Genomic DNA, 14,667 nt, shown 5'->3' on the forward strand with positions numbered 1-14,667 from the left:
TAGAAGAAATAAAGTCCCTCAAAATGGACAGATATGTTTATAGAGTGTTAGGATATCCATTCTCCTATTCTATTTACTTACCTCCCAGTAAAAATCCCAACAGGACAATGTGAAGACATTGTCAAATTATAAAACTCATATAGAAATATAAAAAAAATAATATCTAATTTCAAGACTTACTACATTTTACAGTAATCAAGATGGTGCAGTATGGGAATAAAAATAGATCAATAAAACCAAACAGACCACTGAACCAACCAACAAAATCACCTTCATACAATTAACTGGGTATTTGACAAAGCACCAGGATTACTCTGTAGAAAAATGAAACTCTTTTTTTTAAATGGTGCTAGCTAGACTATCAAACAGGGGAAAAGATGAACCCATATTTCATACACTACACAAAAAAATAATTTGAGAATGATGTCAGCAAGATAGCAAAATAGAAAGTCCCAGCCCCTGTTGTTGCCCTATAAAGACAACAACAATATACAGATCAAACAGATCTGTATATATTTGAAAAAACTGCTACATCATCTAGTCTTTAGGGACTGGCTTTTGTACAGGGGAATACCTTTACCAAACAGTCCAGCTACAGATTTTGGGGACCTCTGGAAGCTTTTTCTGTAGGTTGTACCTTCTCTAGACTTGTGCATGTAATTATGCATGATATAACTGTGTATGATAAACTTGTGCTGTATATCAAACAATATACAGATCAAAATATTCTTTTAATGAGAACTCCAGAAACCAATAAAGACGTGGTATATCTAATGAACACAAAATTAAGAACAGCTACAATGAGCGGGTAAAAAGTGCCATCACTTTACCCACAATCCTTCCCCAACAAAGCTGGCACAGCTCAGACTGGCTAGTGATTCTCCTTTGGAGGGTGGGAGCAGAGAAAAATGGGACATGCAGCCAGCATTCCATTTTTTCAAAGGGCTACTCAAGGGTTGGTTTCTGTCTTTGCTGATTTTGAATGCTAACGAAAGCACCATAGTTTGGATGACTGAAGGCTGCTGAAAGCAAGGGAGGGGCAGTGGCTTGCTGGAGAACCAGAGGACTTGTAGTACAGCAAAAAGTGGTCAACATATCTCAAAACAACCACAATAAAGTGCCTAACTCGAAATTTCTACCTTGGGAAGGAGAGAGAAAGCTGAAACAAGGATCCATTGTACCAGATTTTCAGATACTTGCCTAAAGGAAAGGTATATATGACTTGCCTGATTCAGACTGCTGATGCGAAGTAGGCATACTTTGGATCCTTGGGGGCTACTGACAACAAAGGAGAGTGGGACTGCTTGTTGCCTGAGCACCAGAGAACCTGAATTACTACAGACACATAGCAAAAAGCAAGAGATAAAAAGCTCCAGAAAAAGAAAAGTCAGCAACCTTCAAATGGATAATTACATGCACAAGTCTAGAGAAGGTACAACCTACAGAAAAAGTTCCAGAGGTCCCCAAAATCTGTAGTTGGACTGTTTGGTAAAGGTATTCCCCTGTACAAAGCCAGTCCCTAAAGACCAGATGATGTAGCAGTTTTTTCAAATATATAAAACTCAGTAAAATATTATGAAGCACATGAAAAAAGGAGCAATCACAACCCAATCAAAGTAACAAAATAAACCTACAGAAACCAATCCAAAACAAAGGGAGATCTGAGTTACCTAACAAGAATTTAACTGTCTTAAAGAAGATCAGTGATATACACAGATGTCCAACTAAATGAAATCAGAAAAATGAATAAAATGAAAATACCAACAAAGAGATAGAGATTATAGAAAAGGAAAAAAATAGAAATGCTGGAACTGAGGAATACAATAATTACACTGAAAAAATTCACTAGAGGAGCTCAACAGCAGACTTGATCAAGGAAAACAAAGAATCGGTGTCTTTTGTCAGGAGAAAGGAATGGCTACTTACTCAAGTATTCCTGCCTGGAGATTTCCAAAGACAGAGGAGCCTGGCGGGCTACAGTCCATGGGGTCAAAAAGAGTTGAACACAACTGAGAAACTAATACACTTTACACACACTTACATGCTGCCTACAAGAGACTTACTTTAGGTGTAAAGACAAAAATCAGCTTAAAGTGAATGGATGGAAAAAATATTCCATGCAAAGAATATTCAAAAGAGAGTAGGGGTGGACCTATTTATATCAGACAAAATTTCCTTTAAGTGAAAAAATGTCACAAGAGGCAAAGACATTATGTAATAATAAAAGGGGCAATTCACTAAAAAGGTACAATAGTCCTAAACATACATACATACTTAATAATAGAATACTTAAATATATGAAACAATGACAGAACTTAAGTGAAAAATAGAAAGTAACACAATAATAGATTTCAATAAGCGACTTTCAATAACAGAAAAACCAGATATAAAACATAAGAAAACAGAGGACTTGAGCAACACTGTAGACCAACTGCACCTTACAGACATATATAGAGCACTCTACTCAATAGCAATAGAATCCACATTCTTCTCAAGCACACATGGAACATTCTTCATGACAGATTATGCATGTTAGGTGACAAAGTTTTAACAAATTTTAAAACACTGAAAGTATATGAAGTATCTGTTCATAATAAAAAGAAGCCTGAATAAAATAACAGCAGCAGAAAAACTTGAAAATTCATAAATATGTAAAAACCAAACACAGTCTTGAAAAAACCAATGTGTCAAAGAAGAAACCACAAGGGAAATTAGAAAATATCTTGAGACAAATGAAAATGAAAACATACCAAAACTCATGGGCTGCAACAAAAGCTGTACTAAGAGGGCGGTTTATAGCAGGAAACACCTATGTTAAAGGCTTCCCAGGTGGCGCTAATGGTAAAGAACTCACTTGCCAATACAGAGAAAATGAGACACAGGTTCAATCCCTGGGTCGGGAAGATCGCCTGGAGAAAAGCACGGCAACCCACTACAGAATTCTTGCCTGGAGAATAGCCATGGACAGAGGAACCCAGTGGGCTACAGTCCATAGGGTCGCAAAGAGTCAGACACGACTGAACCAACTTCACACACATGCACCTACGTTTAAAAAAAAAAGGCCAAAAATCTCAAACCAATAACTTACCTTTACATCTCAGAGAACCAGAAAAAGAAAATAAAAGAAATAAAAAGATTATAAGACTACTATGAACAACTACTATGAACAACATTACTTTGGCAACAAAGGTCCATCTAGTCAAAGCTATGATTTTTCCAGTAGTCATGTATGGATGTGAGAGTCAGACTGTTAAGAAAGTTGAGTGCTAAAGAATTGATGCTTTTGAACTGTGGTGTTGGAGAAGACTCTTGAGAGACCCTTGGACAGCAAGGAGATTCAACTGTCTATCCTAAAGGAAATCAGTCCTGAATATTTATTGGAAAGACTGATGCTGAAGCTGAAACTCCAATACTTTGGCCACCTGATGCGAAGAACTGACTCACTAGAAAAGACCCTGATGCTGGGAAAGACTGAAGGCAGGAGGAGAAGGGGATGACAGAGGATGAGATGGTTGCATGGCATCTCTGACTTAATGGACATGAGTTTGAGTAAACTGCAGCAGTTGGTGATGGACAGGGAGGCCTGTCATGCAGCAGTCCATGGGGTAGCAAAGAGTCAGACACGACTGAGCAACTGAATTGAACTGATGAGCAATTACATGCCAACAAATTAAATAACAGAAAAAAATGGATAAATTCCTAGAAATATACAATTTAACAAGATTAAATTATGAAGAAAGAGGAAATCTGAACAAGCAAGGAGAATACTGAATCAGTAATTAAAAACTTTCCAACAAGTAAAAGCCCAGGACCAGATGGCTTCACTGGAGAATTCTATCAGCCATTTAAATAACAATTAATGTCAGTTCCTCTCAAACTGTTCCAAAACAACTGAAGAAGAGGATACACTTCCAAACTCACGTTATAAGCCAGCATTATAACCCTGATACTGAAACCATACAAAGATACCACAAGAAAATAAAAATACAGATGAATATCTGTGAAAAACATGGATGCAAGGGAAATCAACAAAACAGTATCAAACCAAATTCAGCAGTACACTGAAACACTTATACAACATAACCAAACAGGATTTATCCTTGAATGAAAGGAATCTTAAATATGGAAAATAAGGAATATTAGACTGGGTAGCCTATCCCTTCTCTAGCAGATCTTTCCAACTCAGGAATCGAACCAGGTTCTCCTGCATTGCAGGCGGATTCTTTACCAGCTAAGCTATATGGGAAGCCCAAAATATGGAAAAATCATACTACATTAACAGAAATAGAGAACAAAACCCACATGATCATCTCAGCTGATGAAGTAAAACATCTTTTCATAAAATTCAACACCTTTTCATAATAAAAAGTTAACAAATTAGCAATAGAAGGAAGGTATTCCAAAATAATAAAGGTTATATATGAAAGACCCAGAGCTAACATCATACTCAACAGTGAAAAACTGAAAGTTTTTCCTCTGAGCTCAGGAACAAGACAAGTATCCCCACACTCAACACAGTACTGGAATTCTCAGCCAGAGCAACTAGACATGAAAAAGACTAAATAAACAAATAGCATCCCAATTGGAAAGATACCTGTTTACAGATGACATGATCTTATATGCAGAAAATCCTAAGATTATACATACACACACACACACACACACACACACACATACCACCCCCCAAAAAATTAGAACTAATGAATTCAGAATTAATAGTCAAAAATAATTTGCATTTCTATATACTAACTATCTGGAAAAGAAATGAAAAAAAAAAAAAAACAATGTACAATACCATTAAAAAAAAATTTACAAATAAAGTTAACCAAGGGAGTAAAAGTCTTATATACTTTAAGTTGCAAGACACTGCTGAAAGAAATTAAATGTGACAAATAAAGGGTTAGACATCCCATATCCATGGCTTACAAAGATTTAATATTGTTAAACTGTGACAGGAGTCCATACTACCAAAGCTATCTACAGATTCACAACAATTCCTATCAAAATCCAAATGGCATTTTTTTTAGAAGCAGAAAAAAAATTCTAAAATTAATATGGAATGTCCAAAGACTCCAGTAGCCAAAACAATCTTGAAAAGGAACAAGACTGGAGGCCTCATACTTCCTGATTTCAACATACATTGTAAAGCTACAGTAACCAAAGTACAATATATGCAAACAGATAGACATATAGACCAATGGAACAGAACAGACAGCCCAAAAATAAACTCTTGAGTATATGGTAAAATGATCTTCAACAGCAGTAACAAGACTACATGATGAAGAAATGACAACCTTTACAATCAATGTTGGGAAAACTGTATATTCACATGCAAAAGAATGAAGGTGGACCCTTTTCTTACACCATATATAAATATTAACTCAAATGGATTAAGAGCTAAGCTTAATGTTTGAAACTACAAACCTTCTACAAGAAAGGGGAAAAGCATCGTGACATTGAAATGGTCAAATATTGCTTACATATGACATCAAAAGCACAAGTTAAAAAAAAAAATTAAGATAAATGGGACTACATCAAACCTTAAAATTTCTGTATAGGAAACAATCAGCACAGCGAAAAGACAATCTATCAAAGAGTAAAAAACATTTGCAAACCATAACTCAGATAAGGGGTTAATATACAGACTTTTTTTAAATCTCTACAACTCATAAACAAACAAACAAAAAACAAGCAACGAGATAAAAATTGGTCAAAAGACTCAAATAAACATTTCTCCAAAGAAGAGCTATGAATGGCCAATAGGCATATAAAAAGATTCTCAACATTACTAAATCATCAGCAAAATGCAAATCAAAAACAAAGATACCCTGTTAAACTTGTTAGGATAGGCACTATCAAAAAAATAAAAAATTTAAGTGTTGGCAAGGATGTAAAGAAATTGGAATCCTTGTGTGCTATTGGTTAGTGTAAACTGGTGCAAGCGACTATAGAAAACAGTATGGAGGTTCCCAAAAAATTAAAAGCAGAACTATCATAGGAGTCCAGCAGTCCCACTTCAGATTATATAACCAAAAAGAACTGAGAGCAGGAAACTGAAGAAGTATTTGCACACTAATTTTCACTGCAGCATTATTCACTATATCCAAGATGTGGAAACACTCTAAATTTCCATCAGAAGATGATAGACAAAGAAAATGTGGTATACACATAGAACAGAATATTACTCAGCCTTGAAAAAGATGGAAATTCTGTCCTGTGTCATAACATAGATGTAATTTTGGACAGAATGCTAAGTGAAAAAGCAAATTATAAAAAGGTAAACAGAGTATAATTCTATTTATATATGACTTGTCTGATACAATCAAATTCATAGAAACAAAGCAGAAGGGCGACTGCCAGGAGAGGGGAGGAGGGGGAAACTGGGAGCAGTTGTTCCAAAGGTAGAGAGTCGCAGTCAGGAAATATCAAAGAGTTCTACAGATCTTTTGTAAAACAATGTGCATATACTTAACAGTACAAAAATGTGCCCTGAAAGTATGTTTAAAATTATCATTTATGTGTTTTTTACCACAGTAAAAAACATGTACCATAGGTACAAACAAAAAAGCTAAAATTACAAATACAATTTAAAACCATGAAATGGCACTACAAGTTGACAGCTTTGGCTAAAATTAATAAGACTAACACACCAAGTATGGGTGAGTTTATAAGTGGAATTCATATACATTTCTGGTGGGAATATAAATGATACAGCCATGGAAAATCATTTGGAAAACTCATTTTCTTATAAAACTAAAACAGGTACCTATACTATGACTCAGAAGTTGAACAACTAGATTTTCACTTATGAGAAATGAATTTAGATATTTACAAAAAAGATGTGTAAAAGAAATGTTTATAGTAGCTTTATTCATAATAGCCCAACCCATAAATAGTCTAGGAGATCATAACAAGAAAATAGATAAACAATGGTATGGTCACTACTTAGCAATAAACAAGAACAAAATAGTGATACATAAATCAAAGCATTAGGTTTACTGTATGAAGCCACTTGCAAAATATCTCTATTATATCATTACATCTACATAAAAATCTAGAAAAATGTGATAAATGCATACAATAGAATACTATTCAACAATAAAAGCTTTCCTGATAGCTCACTTGGTAAAGAATCTGCCTGCAATGCAGCAGACCCTAGTTCGATTCCTGGGTCAGGAAGATCTGCTGGAGGAGGGACAGGCTACCCACTCCAGTATTCCTGGGCTTCACATGTGGCTCAGCTTGCAAAGACTCCGCCTGCAATGCAGGAGACCTAGATTCGATCCCTGGGTTGGGAAGGTCCCCTGGAGAAGGGAACCTTCTACTCACTCCAGTATTCTGACCTGGAGAATTCCGTGGACTGTATAGTCCATAGGGTTGCAAAGAGTTGGACACTGACTGAGCAACTTTCACTTTCACATTCAACAATAACACCTGACCTGCCCCTTGAGAAACCTGTATGCTGGTCAGGAAGCAACAGTTAGAACTGGACATGGAACAACAGACTGGTTCCAAATAGGAAAAGGAGTACATCAAGGCTGTATATTGTCACCCTGCTTATTTAACTTCTATGCAGAGTACATCATGAGAAATGCTGGGCTGGAAGAAGCACAAGCTGGAATCAAGATTGCCGGGAGAAATACCAATAACCTCAGATATGCAGATGACACCACCCTTATGGCAGAAAGTAAAGAACTAAAGAGCCTCTTGACAAAAGTGAAAGAGGAGAGGGAAAAGTTGGCTTAAAGCTCAATATTCAGAAAACTAGCATCATGGCATCCGGTCCCATCACTTCATGGCAGATCGATGGGGAAACAGTGGAAACAGTGGCTGACTTTATTTTTCTGGGCTCCAAAATCACTACAGATGGTGATTGCAGCCATGAAATTAAAAGACACTTGCTCCTTGGAAGGAAAGTTATGACCAACCTAGACAGTATATTAAAAAGAAGAGACATTACTTTGTCAACAAAGGTCCGTCTAGTCAAGGCTATAGTTTTTCCAGTGGTCATGTATGGATGTGAGAGTTGGACTATAAAGAAAGCTGAGTGCCGAAGAATTGATGCTTTTGAACTGTGGTGTTGGAGAAAACTCTTGAGAGTCCCTTGGACTTCAAGGAGATCCAACCAGTCCATCGTAAAGGAATCAGTCCTGAATATTCATTGGAAGGACTGATGTTGAAGCTGAAACTCCAGTACTTTGGCCACCTGATGAGAAGAGCTGACTCATTGGAAAAGACCCTGATGCTGGGAAAGATTGAGGGCAGGAGGAGAAGGGGACGAAAGAGGATGAGATGGTTGGATGGCATCACCTACTTGATGGGCATGGGTTTGGGCGGACTCCGGGAGTTGGTGATGGACAGGGAGGCCTGGCGTGCTGCAGTTCATGGGGTTGCAAAGAGTTGGACACGACTGAGCAACTGAACTGAACTACTGATATACACAACAACATGACTGAATCTCAAAAGTATGCTGAATAGACATTTTCAACACTCATAAAAAATAACCTACAGCAGAAAAAAGTGAAAACAGTGGTTACCTCTAAGCAGAATGCAAGCAGGAATTAATTGGCAACAACTATGAGGGAAGGCTTGGCACCAAGACCTGATGCTTTCAAACTGTGGTATTGGAGAAGACTCTTGAGAGTCCCATGGACTGCAAGGAGATCAAACCAGTCAATCCTAAAGGAAATCAACCCTGAATATTCATTGGAAGGACTGATGCTGAAGCTGAAACTCCAGTACTTTGGCCACCTGATGCGAAGAGCTCACACATTAGAAAAGACTCATGCTGGGAAAGATGGAAGACAGGAGAAGGTGATGACAGAGGATGAGATGGTTGGATGGCATCACTGACTCAATGGATTAGAGTTTGAGCAAGCTCCAGGAGATGGTAAAGGACAGGGAAGCCTTGCATGCTGGAGTCCATAAAGTCACAAAGAGCTGGACATGACTCAGTGACTGAACAACAACAATGAGGGAATTTTCTGGGTAACAGTAATGCATGTTGGCAGGTAATGCATGCATCAGAACTTAGCAAGTATATGCTTAGAATTTGTGCATTTCAATGTATATAAATTTTGCCTCAAAGAGAAATTTGTTTTTGTTTTCAAAAGGAAAAATTTATAAAGAAATACTAAACTCTACTTACTGATAAGCATGCTAAAGATTTAAGGGGAAAGCCTACTAATGTCTGCAACTGGTAATGCATAAAAAAATTAGGATATTTTAATGGATAGAGAGAAATAGATAAATGAGTAAGTTGTAAAGTAAAAAAAAAAAAAAATGGCAATCAAGGTGATAGATATATGGGTCTTCACTGTAAAATTCTATTTTGCTCAATGCTTGAAATTTATCACAAAAACATGCTGGAAGGAATCTATGAGATATATTTGAAGCAGCAATTAAAATAAAATTCATTTACTTTAAACACTTAAACACTTTTATCAATAGAAATGAGGCAGAAATATAAATAATTAGCAGTTCAAAGACTTGAAAAGGAACAACAAACTAAACCAAAGAAAGCACAAAGCAGAAAATAAGAATAAAAGCAGGAATTAATAAGATAGAAAATGGAGAAAAAGATCTAAATAATCAATTTAAATGTTTGCTTTTAAATTAACAAAATAGGCAGTCAACTAACTTAAATAAAGGAGAAAGCATAAATATAAAAAATAATAAGTGACAAGAGGAAAATAAGCATTGAAACAGAAGGAAAAAAGCTTAAATCATAAGAAATTACTTTGCAGATTTCTAGACAAATAAAGTTTAAAATACAGGTGAAATAGTTAATACAGCAGAAAAATACAGTTTACCAAAATTAAGTCTATAAGAAATACAAAGTTTAAACTGACCAATTTCTGAAGAAATAAAGTTATCAAAAAATAAAAAAGCACCAGGCCCAGACGGTTTCACAAATCTACAACTCTGAATACCAGAAAACCTTCCCAATTCTTTTTATGCAGCAAGAATAATAAGTAATAACTGATAAACACAGTACAAAAAAAAAAAGACCAACATCACATATGACTGTAATTGTAAAAGTACTCACCTTAAAAATTAGTGAACACATTAAGAAAATACTACACAAGGAACAACTAAGATTTAATCCAGAAAACCAAGATCAGTTCCTTAAGATCTAAGGGGGGAAAAAAAACTTGATTCTATTCACAGATGATGAAAAAGCCTTCAACAAAATTCAATATCCATTCCTGGAAAAAATAAAAACAAAGTTACAGATCCTCTCTGAACATGATCATATATATATATATATATATATTATATTATATTATCATATATATATATATATATTCGTATAATCATATAAATAAATCCCCATGGGATTCTCCAGGTAAGAATACTGGAGTGGGTTGCTATTTCCATCTCCAGTATTCTTGCCTGGAGAATCCCATGTAGAGAGGAACCTGGTAGATTACAGTCACTGAGGTCACAAAAAATCTGACATGACTTAGCGACTGGGCACAGGTGCATTTACACTAAAATCAGGAAAAAGATAAGGATGTATATCACCTCCTCTGGTATTCAATATTTTACTGGAAGTAAAAGCCAATGTAATTAGATGAGAGAAAGCAAACGGAAGAATAAAAATTGGAAAAGAAGCAAAATCATATCTATTTGCAGAGAATATGACACTATGTGACAAACCCTAGAGAATCAATACTAAAACTAATTCAAACAATAAAAGAACTGAGTAAGGTAGCAGGGTGTAAAATTAACATAATCCATACTACCCAAAATAATATACAGATTCAATGCAATCTCTATCAAAATTCCAATGGTATTTTCACAGAAGTAGAACAATCCAAAAAATTTGTATGGAAACACAAAAAAACCTCAATAGCCAAACAATCTTGAGAAAAAAGAAAAAGTTGGAGGAATTGTGCTTCCCGATTTCAATCTATATTACAAAGCTATAATCATCAAAACAATATAGGTTTGGCCTAAAAACAAACACATAGATCAGTGGAAAATAGACAGCCCAGAAATGAAACCACACTTACACGGGTAATTAATTTACAACAAAGAAGATAAGAACATACACTAAGGGAAAGACAACCTCTGCAATAAGTGGTGTAGAAAAACTGGACAATTACATGCAAAATAATCAAACTGGACTATTTTTTCATACCATACACAAACATACACTGAAAATGGATTAACGGTTTAAATGTAAGATTTGAAACCATAAAACTTCTAGAAGAAGCAGTATGCTTTTTTGACATTGGTCCTAGCAATATTTTTTGGACAAGTCTCTTTGAGCAAAGGAAACAAAAGCCAAAATAAACAAATAGGACTACACAAAACTAAAAAACTTTCGCACAACAAAGGAAACTATCAACAAAACAAAAAGGCAGCCTGCTGAATTGTAGAAGATATTTGCAAATGATATATCTGATAACTGGTTAATATCCAAAATATACAATGAACTCATACAACTTAACATCAAAAAAACAAACTAGACTACAAAATAGGCAGAGGACCCAAACAGACATTTTTTCAAAGACATACAGATGACCAACAGACACGTGAAAAGATGCTCAATATCACTAATCATGAGGAAAATGCAAATCAAAACCACAATGAGATAGCCTCTCACACCTGTCAGAATGGCTTTAATCAAAAGAAAACAAATAACATGTTGCCAAGGATGTACTTTGGTGGGAATGTAAATTGATACAGGCACCTCAAAAAAAATTCAGCAATTCTACTTTGAGATAAGTTTGTTTTTTATAGTGGTACATATAAGCAGTTCTGTAACTACATTCTGTGTATTCTAAAATTGAGGAAATAAGTAAATATACTGTGAATAACAGTAGGCTTCTCACTGTTGTAAAAGGAAGTGATATGATACATGTCACAACTTGAGTACTTTGAGAAGAACATAAAAATTGCACTAAAAAGCAAAATCATCAATTACTCTATAACTAATCCATGGAAACTTGCAGCAAACTTTAAATATTTGACTTCTCTCTTCCTGCCATCCCTCAAAACATGCTTCATCTTTCAATTACTTTTTAGACATGTAACAACAAAGTTTTGTGAAAGTATTTGACTTCTCATGACTGATATCACTCTTTTATTAAAAAGCACAGAGATCATTAACAAAATTTAGAATCACAGAGTACTACACTTTTTCTTTGAAAAACTCACTACAGTTGACCCTTGAACAACGTGGGTTTGAACTGTGAAGATTTTTTGAACTGTAGATCTTTTTTCAATAAATACTACAGTACTATATAAACTGCAGCTGGCCGGATATGTAGATGCAGAACTGTGGAGAGGGAAGGCCACTATGGGACCCAAGCATCTTCAGACTTTGGAATCGGCAGCAGGTCCTGGAATCAATCTCCTAAAGATACTGAGGAACAAATGTACCTACATCTTCTTTATTTAAAGTAAAGCCTTAATTAACTAAACTTTTCAAGAAATGAGTTGCCTAATTTTCTTGTTAAATTAAGATTAACCTAGAAACTCTTTCAGTTTAAACATTTTGAAGAACAAAGTCTTAAAATACATTTTCCAAAATTATGTCATGTATCAAACATGGATAGAAGTATTTTCTCAAAACATAGTGATTTTCAACGTCTCCAGACTATTTGGTTATTGCAGTTATATGCTGAAGTAAGTGTCATTATAAGAGATACAACAGACTGAGAAATTGCTATTTTGAATAAACCTCTGAACTTGTTTCCTCATATACAAAATGCAGGTATAAACCTGCATGACAGCCTGACAGGGTTACAAAACTCAAAACCAGTAGTAAAATGAATGTGTGCTGGATAGTTTGTTGCTGACCAGACACCACTGCCATTTCTTTTCAGACCTTCCTTGCACTGTAAAATAGAAGAAATTAACCTCTCCAGATTCCCATCTGGACGCAGTTGCAGGTAGATACTTGAGAAGAGAAGCAGCCTCCAGGTAAGTAGTTTCTTGAGAACTACACACTTTGGTGCTACAAAGCTAGAGTTCTTAAAAGTTCTTAAAAAAATAAGCAGCTTCCATACTTCAGGCTAAAATAATCAGTAATAGCTTCCCTAATTCCCTGAGCCCTTCCAAAAGTTATATAAGCCTTTAATTCCCCAAGTTAAAAGCCTGATGCTTGGAACCCAGTGGCTTGCATTTTCCAAATCAAACTGTGTTTGACTTATAAGGTGTATGTGAAAATGCTCTACAAACTAAAAAAGACAATACAAAAGCATGGATTATTATTTCTGTTCTCCCTGATAGGAAATTTCAGTTGAAGTTGTTTTCTGATAATCAGTTTCTAAAAGCAATGTTTGGTACCAAAAGATTCCCCTGCAAGAGTTTACGATATATGAGAATAACAACATAATATTCATAATGCAACTTTTACGAATCAGGAGTCAAATGTGATGGTGGATGAGAAAGGATGGATTAAATGTGACTTGGGAGTGAAAAGGTAAAAATTAAGAAATGATTTAAGGAAGAGAATTAAAGATTAAACAGACCTGTACACTAAAGGGGTAGGAAAACTTAAATTGGAAACAATATAAGAAACTGGAAGAAAGAGCATGCTCAGATAAACAAACCAAGCAACTCAGAGGCATGGATGGAGAACAAAAGGCATGTAACACAAAGTGGCTTCCTTTCATGTTGAGTGTGTACAAAGGAGAGGGGGCTGGGGCCAAGTAGTAGTACAAGGCCGGAAAAGCTAAACATTTGGACTTGACTATTATTATCCAACTTCAGATTCAGAGAGACTTGTAGAATTTTATGCCTAAACAAAATCATGCTGCGAATTAACATACTGCCAAAACTAGAGCCTAACAGGATACAAAACTACGCAAAAGAAACTGCTTTTCCTAAAACACTGTTTTTGTCCTAACACTCTTCTTCTCAAAAACAGTGGGCCCTCCTTACCATGGTTCCCATCCTATTCAACCATATCTTCTAGCACTACCCAAAACATACAACTCTTTCCAGATAGACTACACTCTGTATTACTGGCCCTTGAGCACAGCCAGAAAATGCAAGTGGAATGACATCAGGTACTAACTAGTTCTGCCGCTATAACAAAGTACCATATACCGGGAAGCTTAAACAACAGAAATGTATCTCACAAAGGCCGTAAAGTCAAAGATCAATATGCCAGCTGATCTGGTTCCTGATAAGGGCTCCCCTCCTGGTTTGTAGATGTCCACTTTTTCAGTGTCTCACATGGCCTTTCCTTTGAGTGTATGCTCAAAGAGAGAGAAAGATCTCTCTCTCTCTTCTTATAAGGCCACCAGCCCTGTTGGATTAGGGCCCCACCCACCTTTATGACTTTACCTTTAATTACCTCCATAAAGGCCCTATCTCCAAACACAGTTACACTGCGGATTGAAACTTCAACATGAATTCAGCAGGGACACAGTCACTCCAAAATACACTGGATTATTTCTAAGGCTAAACCTTAAGAGATTTTGCAGCTTCTGTTCTTACGTTCTTGAAATACTTCCTCTATCATGCGAAAAAGCCCAGCCATTCCTATCAAAGGATGAAAAGCCACAGGGAAACTAAGGCACCCACCCCCCACCCGACCCCCTGCTGCTGAGTCAACAGCCAACACCAAATGCCAGATACGTGAATGGAGCCACACTGCACCATCCAGTTTCAACGAAGCTATCAGAAAGCTACAACCACATGCGT

General features: G+C 36.0%; 1 protein-coding gene across 1 annotated transcript in view; it reads right to left on the bottom strand.

Moving 5' to 3' along the window:
• Positions 1–14,667, bottom strand: part of RSRC1 (arginine and serine rich coiled-coil 1) — a 441,173-nt gene that overhangs the window by 412,919 nt on the left and 13,587 nt on the right. The window lies entirely within an intron of this gene.

This window comes from Bos mutus, chromosome 1, assembly GCF_027580195.1.
Source record: "Bos mutus isolate GX-2022 chromosome 1, NWIPB_WYAK_1.1, whole genome shotgun sequence".
NCBI lineage: Eukaryota > Metazoa > Chordata > Mammalia > Artiodactyla > Bovidae > Bos > Bos mutus.